The 23961-nt window shown below is 34.9% G+C and overlaps 1 protein-coding gene and 1 long non-coding RNA gene across 2 annotated transcripts in view; both read right to left on the bottom strand.

Annotated features, from left to right (window-relative positions):
- The window catches only part of DOK6 (docking protein 6), a 411319-nt gene that overhangs the window by 316016 nt on the left and 71342 nt on the right, over window positions 1–23961 (bottom strand). The window lies entirely within an intron of this gene.
- LOC139084595 (uncharacterized) lies at window positions 1618–22484 on the bottom strand. Its single transcript, XR_011542102.1, has 3 exons — window positions 22390–22484; window positions 20168–20312; window positions 1618–1909 (listed from the first exon to the last, which is right to left on the bottom strand). It is a non-coding gene; the product is annotated as an uncharacterized lncRNA (long non-coding RNA).

Genomic DNA, 23961 nt, shown 5'->3' with positions numbered 1-23961 from the left:
GTATACATGAAATACATACTATGAGAATTAAGGTTTCCTTTTCCACTAAACAGCCTCCTTTAATACCAATTTATTCAAAACTGTATTCTCCTCTCTCTAGTGAATTTGCAAGCATAGCAATCAAAGTTGACTGATCTAATAATCGCAAGGAATACATGACTGGGAAGAGAAGAAAAAATTAAGTAATACTAATTGATACAGAAAAAACTTCCAATTTTTTAAAATAAACTAATTAAAATAATTGAATTAATTTCAGTTCTCAATACTTCGCTTAACAGTTTCAGACTACTGGATGAGTACTTGCCTGATTAAAAAAATTTAAGTGGAAATTCTTCATAATTCACATAATGAGACCATCATGTCTGCTGCTTCAAAATGAATCATTCTTCATTGTATTTTCTATTTCAAATGGATATTTTCAGTTGTTTACAAAATAAAATTTTAAAAACACTAAAGTTGCTGAATAGCTCTGATCTCATAGATTTAGTTAGTATATTTATGATTATAATTGTCTAAAGAGTATTTAGAATCTATGTCGATAACTGGAAGAGCCCTCATGCCATTGTCCACACTGTCCAGTTTATTAAGCCACTGCACATTCCATCTACTTAGGGAGCACGGGTACAATGGAAGTGACACTCTAGTTTCATAACAGACTCAGGAGATGTGTTATTAACAAAGCTTTAAATTGCATAAAATATCACATGAAAGTAGGGGAATGTTTAACAAAACACACTTTCTGCTAAGGGGTTATAACACCCAAAACATTTGGAAAGTATCGTTTCATTTCTTATGTTTAGGTTGCTTAATCTAATAGAATTATCAAGTTCTCAATTTTCAATAATTAGTTCACTCTATAACTTCAATTCTTAAGCAGAATTGCCCAATTTGACTAAAAGAGTAAGAAAATCACAAAATTAATGTGTTTCTCAAACACAAAAGAAACACAAAGCATCTCATATGTTCCAGGATACAAAAGGCACCGCACAGGGCACACAGGTGTGGATACAACCTCTTGCAATAGAACTAGGCTTCTGCGCCTGTACATCTAAGACGTCTTCTCTTCACTGTCCCAGCTGCCGAAGAAGTGGGATGGATGTTGGAAAAACATTTGGGACTGTAGATGTATGAACTGGGCGTGCCTTTAAATCAAATCCAACTCAGTATTCAACTTTTAGATCATGTTCACCTAATGCATTTGCAGATGATCGGCATACATTTTCTGTAGGTCAGATGACTGTAACCATTACCGTAAGGAAAAGAGGTTTCATGGCGTTAGCAGCAGCACAAACACTGCTGGCGCTGACAGAGCAGTATTTTCTTGGCTCAGTTACAAAAGCACATAAATAAAACCAAAGAGATGAGGGGAAAAAAAAAGCCTTTATCTAGAGAAAAAAATGTTTTTCCTTGGTGGCAGAGCAATACCTCCAGTGTCTGAAAAAATCATTAAAGTGAAAATATTTTTAACCATCGAATAAAACATTTGTCTTGAAATCAAAATAGAAAAGCTTGGATAAACCCAATAGATCATTTCTATGACATATTTTGTACTAAACCAAACTTAGAGAGTTTAAATTAAGACTTGTTTCTTTGGATGATAAAAAAGGCAATACATTATTTTTCAGATGAGGCATATGTCATGCTTATTGTTTTATTTTCTAAAAGATAACAGGGAACCATTAGTGGAACATAAATGTTAAAATATGTTAACATAAAAATTGCAATAAATATTTCAGTTTATCATGACTTTGTCTCATTCGTTATCCACATTTCATAAAATAATTAATTGTTTTAGATCAAGATGGTGGCTTTCTCTGGCCACTGCTTCTGCTGTTCACCCTTTGTCATCCATGGAAGGTGCAGAACTTTATTGAATCAATACTCAGAAATATGGGCTTCACTGAAAAATCTGTGGGAAACAGAAAGGCTTTGCATCACATACCACAAAATAAACAACTCAGTAACAAGTTTAAGTTATACATTTCTGATCACATCAAAGTCCCATTTTTTCTCTCTCTTGACCCTTTGCCTCCTCATGAAGCCTCTAAATTCTGCTTTGTTCCTGCCCCACCTCGTAGATCGTCCTTCCCGGCTTTTCTTCCCTTTCTCTCTCTCTTCAAGGGCAATCAGCCCTGTCTTTATGTCTCCACTCTTACAGATCTAACCCACAACCTGCCTCAGAAAACAAGACAAGCTCCTGTTACCATGCTTTACCCTCCTCGGAAAGCAGAAAGGGGATTGAAAAGAGTAGATTTATTTTCCTCTGCCACATTTTTGAACTGTAATTCACGAAGTTTTGAAAAGCTAGAAGAGAGTTCAATAATGTGGAACAATACTATATATCTCAGAGGAGGATATCATAAAAGCTAGATAGAATAATATCTATAAATTTGTACATGACAACTATTACTTTTACCAAACCACGTCAGTTACAGAGATAACAATGTTTATATTACAACAAATTATTTTAAATAATGAACCCAGAATGTAGACAAATAATTAATAGTTCTATTTCTCTTAGAATTATTTAGTTTTCCAAGTCTCTACTTATTTTTCTATAGGAAGAACTAATAAACAAATGTTAAATCTAAATTCTTCTTTCCTAGAAAATTTTGAGCCTCAGTATTTTCGTCTCATTCTCTATTAAAAATATGCCTGAAACACCACGCTTTACTTAAATAAAACGCCCTTTCTTAAAGGTTTTTGCAAAGATGGAAGTAAACATTAATTCACAAGTTAAAGAAATAACTGTAAATTTCAAGATATTGGATACAGCATACTTTCTAAAAGAACTCAGAACTCTGCCAAAATACACCATGTGATTTGCTTGGTTCTTTATCTCATCTGACTTTTAAGATACAGGAACTTGATGATAGAGAACGTAAATCATATATATTACCTAACATAGTGTGAGAGAGAAATGTATATTATTTAAAACATACGACAGTAAAATAAAATCTCAGATTCATGATACACAATGTATTTATATAGATTCTAGAATGTTTAAGTGGAATTCTATAACATGTATAAATATCTGTCAAGTTTAAAAATCTGGAATATCATTTTTCAACTACAGTGATAGCTCATGTATACAATAGATGTCTTACCAGAATGATCTGTTAAAGACTAAGCATTTATGCACTGATGTCTTTAAGCAATCAATGTGTTTACTGTTATTATCATCACACTTTCCATGTTTCATTAATTGCTTTTACATTCCACTTGTAAAAACACAAACAATGGAGTAAAGGACCTTGTCTTTTTAATCATTATATCCTAAATGCTTAAAGTAGGGCCTAGCATATTTCATAGTGGTGGATTGAACTGAATTGAATTGAATTCAAAGAAAATTTCCAGGCAGATTCCACCCTATTAGCTAATATTCTAAAAGAGAAGCAGAAAAAATCTGAAACTATCAGTGAGTCAAAGAAATAGAGATTTAAAAATATGGCATCTATTGATATATATACTATTCAAGTATATTTAAAATTACACAAAGAGGATGACATGGTTTAATTACTTTAGCTTATAATTATAATGCCCTACCAAAATCCAATAAAGTAATATCTATTTTTAATCAAGTCATTAGTAATTGTGTTTTAAATAAGTAAATATACTTTCTTTAAAATGCATTCATTTTTAGAGAGTCTTCAGAAACATGACTGAGGGTAACTAAAATCGTAGCTATCAAAAGCATAAATCATCCTTAATGTAATAAACATTAAGGCTTTTATATAGAGGGAACTGAGATTAGAATTCAGTGTATTCAAAGTTATTTAATCTGCACAGAAGGAAACAGAGTTTTATTTATTTTAAGATTATAATTTTAAATCACGCTGCTCAGGCTAACAGTGTCCTAGACACTTTTAGGAAGTACTGTTTTATACAAATAAATAATCATAAGCAATAAAACTTCCTTGTAAAATTGGAAATTAGAAAATAAAAAATACTACCTATTCAATTATCTACCTTTTCTGTTGAAGGGTCTATTGACAATGTCAACATAGTAGTTTATAACTATTACTATTAATACCATTATTTTTCTTTATAATCATGTTCTTATGCCATGTCATAACACAGGATTTATTACAATATTATCTCAAACACTTTTGAGAAAACCATTTTTAGTTCTAAAAGTAATATAATGTCATTAACAAAAATTCAAAAAAGTGTTATTTACAAAATAATACTTTTTAATCTCTATTACAAAAGTAGCCTCTTTTAATATTGGTATAGTTTTCCAGATTGTCTATATTTACATTTTTCTAATAATTGTGGAGCCCTTTTTTAATTGGCCTTTTACATCTAGCATTTTAATCAACATCTCCCTAAGTATGTAAATAGTCTCCAAATTTCCATTCTTAATGACACTGTAAAAATCCAATGTATGGATTTAATTTATTTAAATTTTCCTTGTATTTGTAACATTTTGGTTATTTTCTTTTTGTATGTACAAATAATGAAAATTAAGCATTCTCATATTTGAATTATTTTCTTCTGCTTCTTTATTCTAATTGTCTTATTTTGACTAACTAGTAAGTGACAAAGTGTAACTTGGCTGTTGAAAGCTTTTTTTGGGATTGACTATGAAATATTAAATTATCCCCCTGAAGTCTGCACCAATATACATTTGTCTTCACAATTTCTAATTATGTTCAACACAATTTCATATTCTAAATAATCATAGCATAAATATTTGCACAATAGTTGTCTTTGGTGCCCAATATAAAATCTGTGAAGCTGAACCTAAAAATGAGTAATTCTTCCACTCAAATTTTTTAATCCTATTTTTAGTATTTCCTCAAGAAAATTTCTGAAAGTCAACTACAATATACCATGGTAAATTTCTGCATTTTCTTTTCCAATTGATATGGCTGACAGCCAGTAGAAGGAAGAAGTTCCATAATTTCCATTGTCAAATACAGGGCAGCAAATACAAATGCGACCAGGGAAAGATAACATTATGTATCTGATAATTTTTTACACTACTGTCAGGTTTATCAATGGTAAGTTTACCTTCCACTATATATTCCATTACATCCAATGAAGTCCAAATACACAATTTTCAGAGATTACACTGAGTCGATGTCTTCCATAGGGTTCATCCTATCATACATTCCTTTCTACTAAACATATCCCACTTTTTATTTTTCAAGACATTTTCTGTTCTCTTAGCCAAAAAGACAATGCTCTGAAAAGATTATCTACATATTACCTTGTCAAATATTTATGAACTTTCTGCTGTGAGCTCCTCATTTCATTTTGATATAAAATTTTCAAATTCAGTCATATACCTGAACTGCACTAATCAGGAAGACGACCTTGGACCAAATGAACAATATAGTAAAATACCTAAAACACAATGAAATATTTTATAAATAACTAACGTATTTTCCCATAAGTGACCACAAGAAGGAAGCTGCCTAAGAAGTGAAACTAGAATAATAAGTAGAGAGGCAGACAAGGGAGAGAAGGTCAACCCACCCTGGGGACACAGCACATTGAAAAAAGGCAAAGGAGAGGAGGAGAGCTGCAGAGGGGACACATCATTCTCTTTTCAGGCATTTCTGTGTTCAGGTCTTCATCTTTTTACTGGCAGATTCCTCCAAAATTTTAATACTATGGAAACAAGCTCTCAATTTATCAGATCGGCAATGATTTCCCCAAATACAGGAGTGCTGATAAGCATCTTTTCTGTCTCAGTAATTCTTCTAATGTTTATGACAGGTAATAATCATAGTCTGAACTATTAAGATACTCACTGGAATGTACAAATGGAAACTAAGCTGCCAGTGGCTAGCAGGCAGGGCCACCAAGGCCAAGTTAAAAGCCACGTCTTGGCAGCTGAAGTATGGAAGATGTAATCTGGCCTAGGAGAGGCAGGTCCAGTGTACTAACATCTCATGTGTGCAAGTTGGTGTTAGAGGAAATCTAGCCTGCAACATGAAGGGCACCTTCAGCCGTTAAATCAGGACAGAGGACAGCCCAGGCCCATACAATCAACACAATTTCATGTGATACCTGCACATTCATGTTATTTACTCCTCAGAATACAGTACCTCTAACAAAAGGCTACGGGAGATTAAAAAAATAAAGATCCAAGCCACATAACCCAACTCTCAAATCTGGCTGTATTCAATTCAGAGGCATCTAAAATGAGGTATCCTAAGAATTAGGGACAGAGTCATTAAACAGTTAAAATTGAAAATAAAAAAATTTAAAACAATACATAAATACAAAATGACTCAACTTCTAGCTACAATCCATTCATCCATCCATCCATCCCCACATACACGCATCATAAAAATGGCTCATCCTGAGACACATTGCAAGACAGACCCCATGGGTTCAACCATTCATAGAGATTCTCAAACTTCTCAAGTTTAATGAACATAGTCAAGGATATTCCTCAGAAGTCATAAAAAATGATGCAAATTGAAGAGCTAATAGTATGATCTATATATATATATATATATATATATATATATATATATATATATTCATATACTTCACCTGGAGAAGTAACAATTTTTCCTTTAAGAGTCAGTTTAGGAGGTTAGTGTCAAGATGGCAGCATAGGAGGACTCTGAACTCAACTCCTCCCATGGACACAACCAAATTACAACTACTCTGGAAACAATTACCCCTGAGAGAGAACTGAACACTGAATGAAAAGAACCCCCGCAACATGGGACAGTCCTGACTGAGGTGGAAGAGGCAGAAATTCCTTTCTGGAGAGAAAAAAAAGCCACCTTCGCAAGACACAGTACTTCATGGCCAGCTGGGAGCAATCCTAAAGCACACAGCCTTCCCTGGAGGAGTGGGGGACCTGGCGGGGAAGCTTTACCCATACAAGCTTCTTTTGGACTCAGTACAACTGAGATGACTGTCATAATATCTGGCTTTGCTGCCTACTAAGAACAATGGGGAACACCCACAGAAACGCTATAGGACATAACGGAAAAAAAGCCAGCTCTTAAAGAGTCCACACACAAATTCACCTATTTCAGAAAGCAATGTGAAATCACAAGAAAGAAAAGCGCACAATCCTTTGGTAAAAACAGACTCACCTGGTAGGTTCTGGGTGTATGCTGGGAGAGGTGAGATCTCTCCAGGGACTGAGACATTGGCGGCATCCATTATCGTGACCTAGTACAGGAGTGCTGATACAGACACTGGCAGACACCATTGGAGCTCTTCCCCTTGCCTGTTAGCCCAGGGTCTGCCACATCCACTAGAGTGCTGATTTAATCCAGTTCAACCTGGGCAGGCAGCCTCACCTAGGGATTGGCCCCACTCAACAGGAAGCCCTCTGGGACCTTGTGGGCCTGCATAGGCTGGTGACTGGATCCGCAGCCCAGCAAGTGGGTCCACCACTGAGGAGCAGGGCATACCCAAGGAGCAGGTGGAGTGTGTGGGGCATTGGTGGAGTGTGTGGGGCCTCTGCAGGAGGGAAACTGGGTCCATTTCAGGGGGTTGGGGCACACACACAGGGCAGGACTGTTTGATGGTATGTGTGGCCCTGTCAGCAGTGGGGCTTGTCAGCAGCAGAAGACTTGTGTTTCTCAAACAGCTATGTAGAGGATTGACTCCACCTTCCAAAGCCTGAAACAACTGGGTGCTCCTGTGCCTGGGGCCAGCTGCACTCAGATGCAACTCTAAAAGCTGACGACAGCCTTGCAGGCTGGAGGTGTACAGCAATTGTAAGCCTCTGAGTCTAGCAACCAGCCATGCTGGGGGCCTACTCACTTAACAGAAAAACTGCAATAGGAATGAGCTATTAGACCTTGTAGCCAGCTGTGCTGGGGCTCCACCACACCTGATAAAGTGACTACAGGGGCCGTCGAAGTCACACGCAGCTGAGCATTACAACCAGCTGACCAGAGGGACAGCCTAACCTCTCTAGGCACTGCAGTAAAAGCAACCCTGACAGAAAAGAAGGACACATACGGCCCACTTAGGGGATGCATCTGGAACATTTGGAACTGGTGACGAGAGGCAAGTACACTGGTTCGGCCTCATAAGCAATCTCTTACATAAGGCCACTTCTCCGAAATTAGGAGATGTAGCTGACCCACCTAATACATAGATATAAGCATGGAGAAAGAGGAAAAATGAGGAGGCAAAGGACTAGGCTCCAACCAAGGGAACGGGACAAAACCCCAGAAAAAGAACTAAATGAAACAGAAATAAACAATCCATCTGACAAAGAGTTCAAACAAAAGGTCATAAGGAGGCTCACTGAACTTGAGAGAAGAATGGATGAACTCAGTGAGCACGTCAACAAAGTATTGGAAAACATAAAATGAACCAATCAGAAATGAAGAATACTGGAAATGAAAAATTCACTAGAGGGACTCAATAGCAGAGTAGATGATACAAAAGAATGGAACTCCAAAATATATAAAGCACTCATACAACTCAACAACAATAAAACACAACCCAATCAAAAAAATGGGCAGAGGGTATGAATAGACATTTTTCCAAGGAAGATATACAGATGGGCAATAAACACATGAAACAATGCTCAATATCACTAATTATTAGGGAAATGCAAATTAAAACTACAATGAGATGTCACCTTATACCAGTCAGAATGGCTATAATTACCATGAAAAAAACAACAAATGTTGGAGAGGACATGGACAAAAGGGAACACTCATACGCTGCTGATGGGAATGCAAACTGGTGCAGCCATTATGGAAAACAGTATGGAGATTTCTCAAAAAATTAAAAATAGAAAGACCATATGATCCAGATATTCCAGTACTGAGTATTTATCCAAAGAACTTGAAATCAATGATCCAAAGAGATTTATGTACCCCTATGTCCCCCATTGCAGCATTATTCACAATAGCCAAGATGTGGAAGCAACCCCAGTGCCCATCTATAGATGAATGGATAAAAAAGATATGGTATATATGTACAATGGAATACTACTCAGCCATAAAAATAGATGAAATCGTCCCATTTGCAACAACATGGATGGGCCTTGAGGCTATGACGTTAACAGAAATAAGCCAGACAGAGATAAATAATGCCTGATTTCACTCGTATGTGGAAGATGACAAATACATATATAAAGAGAACAGATTAGTGATTACCAGAGGGGAAGGGGGTTGGGAGGATGGGTGAAAGGGATAAAGGAGTACATACATATGGTGATGGAAAAAATTAGACTACTGGGGGTGAGTATGATGAAGTTTATTCAGGAACTGATAAACAGTAATGTGCACCTGAAATTACACAATGTTATAAAACATTATAATGCCAATAAAATTACTTTGGAAAACAAAAAAGAACAGTTCAGCAAGCTGGACAAAAGACTAGAGGAAATCATCCAAGCTGAACAGACAAAATAAAAAAGAATTTAAAAGAACAAAAACAGTCCAAGGGACCTCTAGGACAATATAAAGCACACTAACATCTGTATTATAGGTGTCCCAGAAGGAGAGGAGAGAGACAAGGGGGCAGAGAATCTATTTGAAGAAATAATAGTTGAAACTTTCCTAACCTAAGGAAGGAAACAAATATCCAGGTACACGAAGCACAGAGAACACCAAACAAGATAAACCGAAAGAGACCTACACCAGACACATTATAATTAAAATGCTGAAAATTAAAGATAAAGAGAGAATCCTAAAAGCCACAAGAGAAAGGCAGCAACTTACATACAAAGGAAACCCCATAAGGCTATCAGCTGACTTCTCAGCAGAAACTTTACAGGCTAGAAGGGAGTGGCACAACTTATTTAAAGTGCTGAAAGGAAAAAACCTACAGCCAAGAATACTCTATCTGACAAGGTTATCATTCAGAATAGAAGGAGAGATAAAGAGTTTCCCAAACAAGACAAAATTAAAGGAGTTTATCACCAAGAAACTAGACTTACAAGAAATGCTAATGGGACTTTTTTAAGTGGGGAAAAGAAGACCACAAATAGGAATAAGAAAATTGTCAAAATAAAAAGCAGTGAAATCATTGGTAAAAGCAAGAATACAGTCAAGATAGCAGATAAATCACATAGGAAGATAACATGAAGGTCAAAAGACAAAAGTACTAAAATTATCTATTTCCACGATAAGAGGGTAATGGATAACACACACACACACACACAAAGAGGTTAGATATGATACCAAAAACATAAAATGTGGGAGGAGGGGAGTAAAAGACTAGAGCTTTTAAAAGAGGTCAAACTAAAGAGACCATCAACTTAATACTGATTGCTATACACGTAGGTTATTATATATGAACCTCATAGTAATCACAAACCAGAAACCTATAATAAATACACAAAAAAATTAAGAGAAAGGAATCCAAACGTAATACTAAGGAAAGCCATCAAACCAGAAGGGAAGGGATCAAGAGAAGAAGAAAGGAACAGAGAACTACCAAAAAACTCGGAAAAAAATATAGCAAAACAGCAATAAATACATATTTATCAACAGCTACTTTAAACGTCAATGGACTAAATGATCTGATCAAAAGGCACAGGGTGGCTGACTGGATAAAGAAACAAGACCCATATATATGCTGCACACAAGAGACACATTTCAGACCTAAAGACACTCACAAACTGAAAGTGAAGAGATGGAAAAAGATATCCCATGCAAATGGCAATGAAAAGAAAGCTGGGGTAGTAATACTTATATCAGACAAAATAGACTTGAAAACAAAAACTGTAACAAGAGATAAAGAAGGGCACTACATAGCGATAAAGGGAACAAACCAACAAGAAGATATAACACTCTTAAATATCTATGCATGCAACATAGAGCACCTAAATATATAAAGCAATTATTAACAGACATAAAAGGAGAAATAGATAGTAACACATGAATAGTAGGGCACATTAACACTCCACTTACACCAATGGACAGACCATCCAAATAGAAGATCAATAAGGAAACATTGGTCGAAAAATGACACAATAGATCACAGGGACTTAGTATATAGAACATTCCACCTAAAAACCACAGAATACACATTCTTTTCAAATGAAAATGAAACATTCTCCAGGACTGATCACATATTAGCCCATAAAGCAAGTCTCAATAAATTTAAGAAGTCTGAAATAATACCAATCATCTTTTCGGACCACAAAGGGATAGAACTAGTAATCAACTACAGGAAGAAAATCAGAAAAGCCACAAATATAGAGAGAGTAAACAAAATGCTACTGAACAACTATTGGGTAAATGAAGAAATCAAAGGAGAAATAAAAAAATACCTGCAGACAAATGAAAATGAAAATACGACATGCCAAAATTTATGGGATACAGCAAAAGTGCTTCTAAAAAGGGAAGTTTATAGCAATACAGGCCTACATCAACAAACAAGAAAAATCTCAAATAAAGAATCTAACAGTACACCTAACGGACCTGGAAAAAGAAAAAAGTCAAAACTCAGTAGAAGGAAGAAAATAATAGAAATCAAAGCAGAAATAAATGAAATAAGAGACCAAAAAAAAAAAATAGAGAAAAATCAACGAAACCAAGAGCTGGTTCTTGGAAAAGATAAACAAAATTGACAAACTTTTAGCTAGACACACCAAGAAAAAAAGAGAAGGCTCAAATAAATAAAATCAGAAACGAGAGAGGAGAAATTACAATAGACACCTCAGAAATACGAAAGATAATAAAAGAATACTATGAATAGCTATACGCCAACAAATTGGATAATCGAGAAGAAATGGATAAATTCTTCAATGCATACAACCTTCCAAAACTGAATCAGAAGAAATAGAGAATTTGAAGAGACCAATGACCAGTAAGGAGATCAAAACAGTAATCAAAAACCTCCCCAAAAATAAAAGTCCAGGACCAGACGGCTTCCCTGGTAAATTTTACCAAACATTCAAAGAAGACTTAATACCCATCCTTCTCACACTCTTCTAAAAACTGAAGAAGAGGGGAAGCTACCTAACTCATTCTATGAATCCAACATTACCCTGATACCAAAACCAGACAAAGACAACACAAAAAAGAAAATTACAGGCCATTATCACTAATGAACATGGATGCAAAAACCCTCAACTAAATACTAGCAAATCAAATACAACATACATTAAAAAGATCATACATCATGATCAAGTGGGATATATTCCAGGGATGCAGGGATGGTTCAACATCTGCAAATCAACCAACGTGATAAACCACATTAACAAAATGAAGGATAAAAATCATATGATCATCTGAGTAGATGCAGAGAAAGCATTTGACAAGATACGGCTTCCATTTATGATAAAAACTCTGAATAAAATGGGTATAGAAGGAAAGTACCTCATCACAGCAAAGGCCATATATGACAAACCTACAGCTACTATCATTCTCAATGGAGAAAAACTGAAAGCCATCCCTCTAAGAACAGGAACCAGACAAGGATGCCCACTTCCACCACTCATGTAAGATAGTGTTGGAAGTCCTAGCCAGAGCAATCAGACAAGAAAAAGAAATAAAAGGTATCCAAATTCGATAAGAAGACGTGAACCTGTCACTGTTTTCAGATGATATGACTTTATATAAAGAAAACCCTAAAGAATCCACTAAAACACTTTTTGAAATAATAAAAGAATATGGGAAAGTTGCAAGATATAAAATCAACATACAAAAATCAGTTGCATTTCTATACACTAACAAAAAAGAAAGAGAAATTAAGGATACAATCCCATTTACAATTGTAACAAAAAGAATAAAATATCTGGGAATAAACTTAACCAAAGAGGTGAAAGATCTGTACACTGAAACTATAAAATGTTGAAACAAATTGAAGACACAAAGAAATGGAAAGATATTCCATGCTCTTGGATTGGAAGAATTAACATAGTTAACATGTCCATACTTCCTAAAGCTACTTGCAGATTCAATGCAATCCTTATCAAAGTTCCGACAACATTTTTCACAAAAATAGAACAAAGAATCTTAAAATTTACATGGAACAGCAAAAGACCCCAAATAGCCAAAAGAATCCTGAGAAAAAAAGAACAAATCTGGAGGTATCACTCTCCCTGATTTCAAAATATATTACCAAGATATTGTAATCAAAACAGCATGGTACTGGCACAAAAACAGACACACAGATCAATGGAACATAATCGAGAGCCCAGAAATAAACACATACATCTACATAGAGCTAATTTTTGACAAGGGAGTCAAGAACATACAATGGAGAAAGGAAAATCTCTTCAATAAATGGTGCTGGGAAAACTGGACAGCCAAATGCTAAAGAATGAACGTAGACCATTATCTTACACCATACACAGAAATCAACTCAAAATGGATTAAAGACTTGAATGTAAGGCCTGAAACCATGAAACATCTAGAAGAAAACATAGCCAGTATGCTCTTTGGCATTGGTCTTAGCAGCATATTTTCAAACACCATGTCTGACTGGGCAAGGGAAACAATGGAAAAAATAAACAAATGGTACTACATCCAACTAAAAACCTTCTGCACAGCAAAGGAAACCATCAACAAAACGAAAAGACAACCTAATAATTGGGAGAAGATATTTGTAAGCCATATATCTGATAAGGGATTAATATCCAAAATATACAAAGAACTCATGTGTCTCAACAACAAAAACCTAACAACCCAATTAAAAAATGGGCAAAAGATCTGAACAGATATTTCTCCAAAGAAGATATACAGATGGCCAATAGGCACATGAAAAGATGTTCAACATCATTAACCATCAGGGAAATGCAAATCAAAACTACAATGAGATATCACCTCATTCTCATCAGAATGGCTATAATTAACAAGATAGGAAGCAAGTGTTGGAGAGAATGTGGAGAGAAGGGAACTCTCATACACTGCTGGTGGCAATGCAAACTGGTACAGCCACTACAGAAAACACTATGGATATTACTCAAAAAATCAAGAATGTAACTACCATATGATCCAGCCACTCCACTGCTGGGTATTTATTCAAAGAACATGAAAACATGAATGCATAAAGGCACATGCACCTATGTTCACTGCAGCATTATTCACAATAGCCAAGACTTGAAAGCAACCTAGATGCCCATCAAGGGACAAATGGACTACGAAGATGTGGTATATATACACACAATGCAGTACTGCTCAGCCATAAGAAACGATGAAATATGGCCATTTGTGACAACATGGATGGACCTTGAGGGTATTACACTATGCGAAATAAGTCAGAGGGAGAAAGTCAAATACAGTATGATGTCTATCATAAGTAGAAGACAAAAACAACTACAATCACATAGAGACAGACATTGGATTGGTGGTTACCAGAGGGGAAGAGGAAAGGGGGGAGAGCTAAAGGGGTGATTAGTCATATGTGTGCTGATGGTTGTAATTAGTCTTTGGGTGGTGAACTGAAATAATCAACACAGAAATCGAAAGATATTGATGTACACCTGAAATTTATATAATGTTATAAACCAATGTCACCACAATAAAAAATAATTAATAAATAAATAAAAATTTTTTTTAAGAAAGTGGGTTTAGTTGCCATCTGTACAAACCTCCCCAGTTCCCTAGGGCAGAGTTGGTTGCTATCCTGTTTGATCGAACAGGATTTTATTTGTATCTATGCCACTAGTTTTTTATATAACAGTTATGCGTTTGTATTTCTGCCATTCTGATTAGACCAAGTCTTATTTTAAATTCAGAAAAGGTAACATCTTAATCCCTAGCAGGTTGTACAGACTCTAGAATGTACAGCTTTCTTGCATGAAGCACAGTTTGTAAAACATTATGGACACACCAAGGTGTGCAAGACATAGTCCCTGTTCTCAGTACATTAGTAAGTTTCTTGTAAAGTTCTCTGGAATAGAAGCTTCAATTGTGTTGGGAATTACAAAGCTACAGAAAAGTAAGAATTGGTCAGAATTTTCTAAATAATGAAACCAAAACAGTATATGCTAAAGTGAGTATTGGTGAAAATTAATCTGTGGTCTAAAGAGTTTAGAAATTCACAACCATAAATCTGTTTGAGAACTTTATAATTCATATTAGCACACTGAAAATTCTGAAAAGCTCTACAATAATGAAATGCTCCCTTAATTATAAGACTTCCCAAACTTAACTTGATCATAGATTGAGAAAGAGAGAGAAAGACGGAGAGAGAAAGAGATGGAGCCTATTGGTATTAACTGGAAGTTAGTCTTACACAAAAGGTTTTTTTTTCCCCAAGAAATGCTGACAAAAAGTAGTTACTCAACCAGGGTAAGTAAGAGTGAAAAGATTAATAACCGGATATTTCTCACTTCCAAGATATTTCTCCATAAACTTCTGTGATTTTTCTCCCTTTGTCTCTTTTCAGACATGTGTTTGTTTTTTCAAATCCATTCTATTTTTGTTTCATATAAGCTGTAGCAGAAACAAAGAAAATTAAAAATAGCTTTTATGTTTTTTAGCTCATGCCTGGATCCCTCATTTATTCAGTATGTCACTGGCTTTGTGGTAATGACACCTTTAGATAGCTCAAAAACAAAGGGAAACAAGACAAATGATTGACCCAGCAAAAACAAAAAAAGAAGTTATCTAGTGAATATCAGAAAACACTGAAGTTGACAGGCTGCTGAATTTATACCAGGTGCACCTTAGAATCAGAAAACAATGTTTGTTATTTCTTTTATATGCATTAGGAAGGTTATCTGACCACAAACATATGGGAAATTTCTCTTTAATTACACATATTTACACAACGCTTCCTTTGCTTCCCTGACACTATAGTCTAAAGGAAGTCTAGGAAGAAATGATAGACACAATAAATTGTACATGATTAAGCACACTGGATAAAACAATTTTGATGTAAAAAAATATGTCTCATTCCATATGTTTTAAGTATTATAGTGAAAATGGATTAAGCACTTCAAAAAAATGGAAGACTAACATCATTCTAACCTTAACAAGAGCATCCCACGAGAAAACAGCTGATCTGAAGTCATTAAAGATTCACTGTAAATCATTTTAACAATTTCTCACCATGTCATCCCATTAAAACTGAGCAGAGCTTCTAATTAGTCTGAGATTATGGACAGAAGACAAAGCTGAGTGTCACATTGAATGGTGCTGCCTATAAAACCCAAACACGTGCATCGATGACCTGTGTCTTCCAAGTAAACAGGGAACTCTAGCCATGAGTGGTTTACAGAGTGGGAAGGAACATATTGCATTATTGCATGGGGGCCTCTGGCTTTCCTCTGGCAAGGATGATAATCTGATTTTGAAGTAAAAATGGATTCCAAAAAAAGAAAAAACATCTTAATATTTTAAGATGAAAGATGTGTGATAAACTAATACACTTGCTGGTCATATGACATCCATCATGATTTTGTTCACAATCTAAATTAATGAATCAACCCCCTACTTGTATATTATCATCAAAAGCATCTATATGAGTTACATGGCCTATATTTTCATTTTAAAGTTTCTGAATATATTACATGGTTTATTCATTACGTTTCAGGATTCACTCAACTAACTTATCTAGTAAATAATTTCACAACACAATGTCCTATTAAAATTTCCAGAAATGCACTTCCTCCCATCTTGGAAATTTAGCATGTAGAGATGTGAAAACAGATACAGAACATAGGAAATTCTTACTGTTAAATTTTCACAATGGTGGCAAAGGAAAAAATTTTTTTTAAATATTTCCTCCTTTCCTCTTCTCTTCCTTCTATTTCTTCCTTGTTTTTTCACTTATTTATATTCTTTTCATATATTTGAATCAATATTCTGATCTCGAAGTGATCAGTAAAAAAGTACATGGATAAGTCAATAGTGGAATAATACATACATACTTAATTCAAGTATTTACAAGAGAAAATCTAATAATTGCAAGAAGACTTCAAGGGACAACTCTAAATGAAAAAGGACCTTATTATGCTTCATCCTTTTTGCATACATTGACTCCTGAATGATTGTTATACATACTATCTTAAATATACATTCAATAAGTTATAGGTATTGACAGAGTTAAATAAAACCCAACCAAAGATAATATGTATTTTAAATCCTAAAATGGACTTAGCATTTATTACATTTTAATCTGTCAAACATTAAAGTGAAATGACAAATATATTTTATCAAAGGGAGCTTAGTTTTTAGGAGGTAACCCAATAATATTTTAATTATACATTGTATTTTCTCTGCTTTAGCTTTTTTGATAAAATTATAATACTGCAGCTTTATAATACCAAGAAATATATTGATCCCTTCTCAAGTAAGAATTACTATTTTTAAAAAATATTATTATTTTGGTGAGGAAGATTGGCCCTGAGCTAATATCTGTTGCCAATCTTCCTCATTTGTTTTTATTCTCTTCCCAAGGCCCCAGTACATAGCTGTACATCCTAGTTTTAAGTCATTCTAGTTCTTCTATGTGGGATGCTGCCACTGCATTGGCTTGATGAGAGGTACGTAGGTCTGCGCCCAGGATCCGAACCAGCCAACCCCGGGCCGCCAAAGCAGAGAGCGTGAACTTTACCATTCAGTCACAGGGCTGGCCCCAAGTAAGAATTATTTATTCATTGCTAAGCAATTTAGCCCAACTAAAATCTTATTATAATGAACTCTACACTACCTCTCCATTGCTTTGCTGCACTAGAATTTTACCATAACACATAAATTCTTCAAAAATCTCTCCTGTTAATGCAAGATTTTCAAATGATAGAAAGGTTGCTATGTATTTTACCAGAGAGGGAAATGCAGTTTTGAACTCAAGAGGAAACACCATTCATCACCAATGTCAGGTTGCTTTAAAAAAAAAGGATTTTCTGGCCCCGTGGCCGAGTGGTTAAGTTCGCGCACTCCGCTGCAGGCGGCCCAGTGTTTCGTTGGTTCGAATCCTGGGCGCGGACATGGCACTGCTCATCAAACCACGCTGAGGCAGCGTCCCACATGCCACAACTAGAAGGACCCACAACAAAGAATATACAACTATGTACTGGGGGGCTTTGGGGAGAAAAAGGAAAAAAATAAAATCTTTAAAAAAAAAAAAAAAGGATTTTCTTTTTCTTTGGAGACTGTTTTTTTGCTGGAAATCCTCTTTATCTGGGAGTAACTGAAACTTTCCATAAGCACAATACGGCATTATATAATAGGTAGATTGTACCTAGAGAGTAAGTGTGTGTGTGTGTGTGCACACGTGCACATGTGTATGCAAGCGTATATGTCTGACAGAGCTAAACACACGCAGTCAGGCTGGGAACTTAGCTTAAGCTTTTAATGGAGGGATAAAAATATTATAGCTGCTGTGTAAAACATGGCAACAATCATAAAATCTTAAGAGCTTATTTCTCTTCTTTCCTTTACACAAGACCAAAAATATTTTCTGCCATATTTTCAATACAAACCAGTGAACAGAAAAGAGTACATCTATTGTCCAAATATAAAATATTTAAACTAAAATATACATCAAATTTTGAAGAGCCTGTATTGCTGTTTTTTAATTACAGCTATAAAAATGGAAAAACATCTCAGAGTTAAATTCAATAATACTACACTACTTTACTTCACATACTTAACAAAATCAGATATTTGTGATGGATGATGAAAATAAGGTTAAAAATTTACCTAGCATTTATCTCCTGTGATACATATTTACACTAGAAAATAATAAGACATGGAAGACATCGAAAATATGAGATTCAGCTAAAGGAAATTCGACAGTTGGAATGCATACACCAGTTCTTTTTTAAAGACATAACTATTTTTAAGAAATAATCACCACAGAAAGCATTGATTTAGGCGAAATTCTCAATTTCCTAGACGGGGAACTGAGTCACAGATCGATTGGTTGACTGATCAAAGATAACGTCCCTCACTAATACTATAGAAAGGGCTCAGATTAAAACTCACTACATTACAGTTTTCTTTTTCCTCCAACTATCAAAATAAATTCTTCTTTGTGGCTTAAGGAGCAAAGTCCAAGGGGAGACTCTAACAGACTTGGCTTGGCCTCAGAGCTCACGCCGGAACAAAATACTACATGGAAGATGTGGACGGGAAGGCTTGAGTGGCACGTTCATGGCTTTGTTTGCAGGTGAGCTTGGGGAGCAATGAGTCAAAGCAGACCTATCTGAAAATATGGAATATGACTTCCATAAAAACAGAAGGATTTTTAAACCAAAAGACTGTGAGCATATAGGGGGAGCATGCAGAGGGTGAACAGAAAAAACCACCAACATCCACTATAAGTAGCATTACTGTGATTGTCAAGATTAACTCAAATATCTGCCCAAACATAACCCAACCCATCTTACCAGAGGAATCTCTCTTCCATTCTACATCCATAGCATACCAGCCCAGCGTATTTCTCAGGTTTATCTAACATTCTAGTACATGTTATTATAGGTGTAGTAATTTTTCTTTTTTTTTGGTCGAGGAAGATTAGCCCTGAGCTAACATCTACTGTCAATCCTCCTCTTTTTGCTGAGGAAGACTGGCCCTGAGCTCACATCCGTGCCCATCTTCCTCTACTGTATATGTGGGACGCCTGCCACAGCATGGCTTGATAAGCAGTGCATAGGTCCACACCAGGGATCTGAACCGGCAAACCCCAGGCCGCCAAAGTGGAACGTGCGAACTTAACAGCTGTGCCACCGTGCTGGCCCCAATAGGTGCAATAATTTTACTCTACTGGATGCTTCATTTGGAAAGAAAGTTAAATGAACCACATTCTAGAAGAGCTTTAGTGAAAGAGCTATAGATTCAATGATGATATTAAGGCACGTATATTTTATAATTAATAGGGAAAATTGTTTAATATTTTGCAAGATATATTACTAACTGTAATGTTAAATGTGGGATGAGATTGGTCTGTGGTAACCATGAATGGCATCAATAAATGAAAAATGTTTAATATGTCAATAAGATTACCACTTGTCTTATCCACCTATTGCTATTTACTGTGCTATAAAGTAACAATAATTGGAAAAACGACAATGTGCCTACATATATAATACTCCATCTCCCTTAAGGAGTATCTGCACAGGAATGATATATTTGAAGCAAGATTCTGCGGATTTTGAAGATCTCTTTCTCCTCCTATTACCTGAGCCCTTTGAGTGTTTGTCCTTAATTCCTAGGCAAGTAGTAATCAGATCTTAACTCCCAATGAAATTAAGGTTGAGATAAAGGGAACTGAAAAGAAACAGTCCCACAATCACAATATTACAGATCTGTACCTTGTTCTTCATTTGACACAATGCATTCCAAAAGAAAGGAATATCATAATGCGTGAGAGCGGTGTGCCAGGACACAAACAACAGATGATATGGGAGAAAGATGGTTCAAGGTCATGAAGAGTCATGTGGCTGTGTGCCGATAATGCTGCAATAATAGGGTGTGGAAGACATGAGGGAAGAAAATTTTAATATAAAGGAAGTGACAGGGATGGAGTCATCTGTTCAAATCATCTTTCTCTTCAAAATTAATGTCCTGTGCTAACGAGTTTTAATTTTATATATTTTTAAATAAGACAGTTTTGCCAGAACTATTTGTACTCTTCCTCAAGTCGTCCACTTAACTTCCTTTATGATTTGACAACAATCATAACTTTGTCCAAATACAAAATAATTTAGCCACAGAGAAAGAGAAAGGAGGAGAGAGAAAAGATGAAGATGAAGAACAAGAAGGAGGGGAGACGGAGAAGAAAAAGCAAAAATAAATAAATTTAAACTAGAATTATTTTTAAAATTACTAAAATAATGTAACCTCTTGAGTTAGAATTAGTTAAATAAGTTTTTCTAAAATGATTGACCAAATTGACTAAATCGAATCTGGTTTCCTTTCCCTTTTCTATCAATTTAGAATGATAATACTTTTTAAATGTTGCAGTAAAGATCATTTGAAACAGGCTAACACCTTGTATTGTGGCCAATATACAGATACATCAATCATTTTGGGTTGAATATAAATTAGTGACATTCACTTCGGTAATTTCCATTCAGAAAACCATAGAAAATTTTAAAAATAATTGGCTCAGTCTTTGGTATTTAAATGTAATAAGCTAAATAACAAAACTCCAACTCATTTCTTTCATTAAAAAAATATTTGGCATGAACGTTTTAAAAGCAATCAGTGAAGTAGTTAACATACAAACAGGAATCCATGTTCACAAGAGCAAAATTGATGGTATGATCAATGAAAGGAAAGGTATCTCGTCAAGCGACTGAAGATGTTTTCATTATTTAATGGTTGATGTTACCTAAAAGCAATATTGTACAATTCCAATAGCACCAAAAAGAAAGAAACAAGTAAAAAAGAATTACACAGACAATACCCAGCAGCTCCAATTCAGTGTAATAAATTTACATTTTATTGCTTTCTGTGCTTAACAAGAATTCTGGGATTCATTGGTTTCAAAGAATTTTCAAATTTAGCCAAAGTGATTCTAAAATAATATTAAGTTCATGAAACACAAATTAGTGTATTAATCTCCTACAAGAGTAAGCGTAGGGTAAAATTTACACAGAATCACCACTCTTCCATTAAACTTGTGCGCTGCAACGTTGATTTCATAGAACTACCACAGAGACAGAGCAGTTCCATCGAGTCGAACATTACTAGCAAGAACACTGCTGCTGCTGCTGCTTCTGTTACGAAGACGGGAAATAATAACAGCGTTTCACATCCATGGGCTGCCGCATAAATACACGGCACCCTGAGAATCTCAAAAACGGCATAATTGCAATTTGGTTGTGTTCACCCAAGAATAAAATTCTGTGGGGACTGTTTTATTTCAATATGAGCAGTCATATTTTATTTAAATATGAGCTTATATATTAAATGAGCAATTTGGGAATGTGTTATTAAGGTAAGGAGAATTCAAATATGCATTAGTCAAGCATTTCTATGTGAAAAATACGAAAACATTTAGTTTCAGTCTATTATGCAATTTCACATTCAAAGTCTTCAACCTTTTCTTCTAATAAAATTGAGATATTGGTGGAAAATTGAGGAAAACATTTCAATATTTCTCATGTGGAATCTCAAAAGCCCTAGATCCCAAGATTTATAAATAACCTTTAAAATTTCTCTTAATTACTCTTGTGTCTTGATAGGATATGGAAGGTTTAAACCGTCAAAAAGTGATATTTCACGTATTAAACGTTTGTAGAAAAAGTCACTTTTATTCAAGAAAGAAAAATATATATTTCTTCTTGAGTAGACTACTAAAGAACATGCACTTTCAACTGTACAAATACATTTTTGTATTTGGATATTATTCATTATATGTCCTCTTTCCATTTACAACATTCTTTTGAGGAAAGATACTTACTAGTGTGTCTAATAAATCCCTTGCTCAATGTATAGAAATATGAGAGCAAACATTAAAATAACCACTAACCAGAGGCTAGGCAGATAAAAATCAAGCACATGGTTCAACATTAAACTACTTACATACTTTCTATTCTCTTAAGTCCATGAAAAATTGTGTTTGTGAGGAGAGTTGGTGTATTTCTTTTAAGCGATTGTGATGTCATCTCCTTGCTCATGGTTTGTTAGATAGAATGGGGTAGTTTGAATAGTTCCAATTAAGACTTAGAGATTTCAACTTAACAGGTCTTTTTGACCTCACATATTTCCAAAAGGTTTTTTGAGGAAGTACCTACTCATCTAGCTACCTAGACGAATTGACAGTCTCTGTATTAAACTTACCTCAACTCTCAGAGCAGACAGGTGACTATCACCTAGATTGGCAATTAGCTTAATATTTGACATGGAGACCTATTGTATTATAATTTTCCAATGTGAATTCATGTGGAGGATATGACTAAAGATGTTATTACAAAAAATTATGAGTGACTGAGGACCCTCAGTAGTTCTTTAGTTTTCAAAAGGTCTTTCTCTTGAAACAATGTTTTAGACATATGAGCATAACATTTCTTCTATTGTTCAGGAAGAATAATGACTCTCTCTACTCGTTTTTTCTGTCTTTGAATAAAAAAAATTGGTTAAAAATGTTATTCACTACAAAATGACAGGTTGTTCAAATTATAATTTAAAATTTTTTTGTAGTTGAAATTAAAATTTCATATTCTTTGTTAAGGTGACGACATTTCTATTTGGACAGAAATATATTAGCCAGAAGGAAATTAATTCTCATTTTTAAAGGTACCACATATACTGAACTGAAAAACAAACATTTGTGCTATTTTAAGACATACTTTAACAATTTTTCATTTCAAAGTTTATGATTTTCAATATTTTTGCCTTTCTAAACCTTATAATGAAGGAAAATTCAACTATACTTATTGTTTATCAAAAGAGAATACACTAGGCAATGAGAATAGGGACTTTTTCACTTTAGGTGTGTTCAGCATTTTCTGACTTATCATTTTCTACGCAGTCTATTGCAAGTAGATTTAAGCTTCCACAAAAACACCGAAACTTTCTTGGCACAGATCAACAACAGCCTCCATAGTGAAAATTCCAGTGGTTAATTTTCTCCTCAACTCTCTGGGTTTCCACTGAAAATTGGGAAGCCTTTTGATTATGTACAACTCTTAGTTTCTTTAACATTCAAGCTTCTTAGAACATGCTTTCATTAAATAAAAGAATATCTCAGATCAAAATCTAGTCAGCAACTCACACAGATCAGATCACTAACCAGTTAAATCAGTAGAGTCGTTAGTACGAAATAACTATTTTTCAAAATCATTTGATAGTGATAAATTGAGGATTCTCAAACTCTACTATAAAAGAGTTCCAAAAAACAGAGACGCAAGTGTCTAAAGTACTGTTTAGTTCGGTTGCTAGTGAAAACGACATTTTGGACATTATATCGGAGTGTTAATCACCACAATTATCTCAACTTCTTTTTCTGTGTCTTGGTTGAATATTCCAATTTTTAGGGCATGTTTTCACCCTTGAGAATCCTTTTCATAAAAAGTACAGGGAACGCAACTCTCTAACACACTTACACACACCCCCCTAAACCAAAAGTTTGTTGGCATTTCAAATTTTACCAACTAAT

This window comes from Equus przewalskii, chromosome 7 (assembly GCF_037783145.1).
Source record: "Equus przewalskii isolate Varuska chromosome 7, EquPr2, whole genome shotgun sequence".
In the NCBI taxonomy this organism is placed as follows: Eukaryota; Metazoa; Chordata; class Mammalia; order Perissodactyla; family Equidae; genus Equus; species Equus przewalskii.
This window is presented reverse-complemented; position numbering and strand designations above follow the sequence as displayed.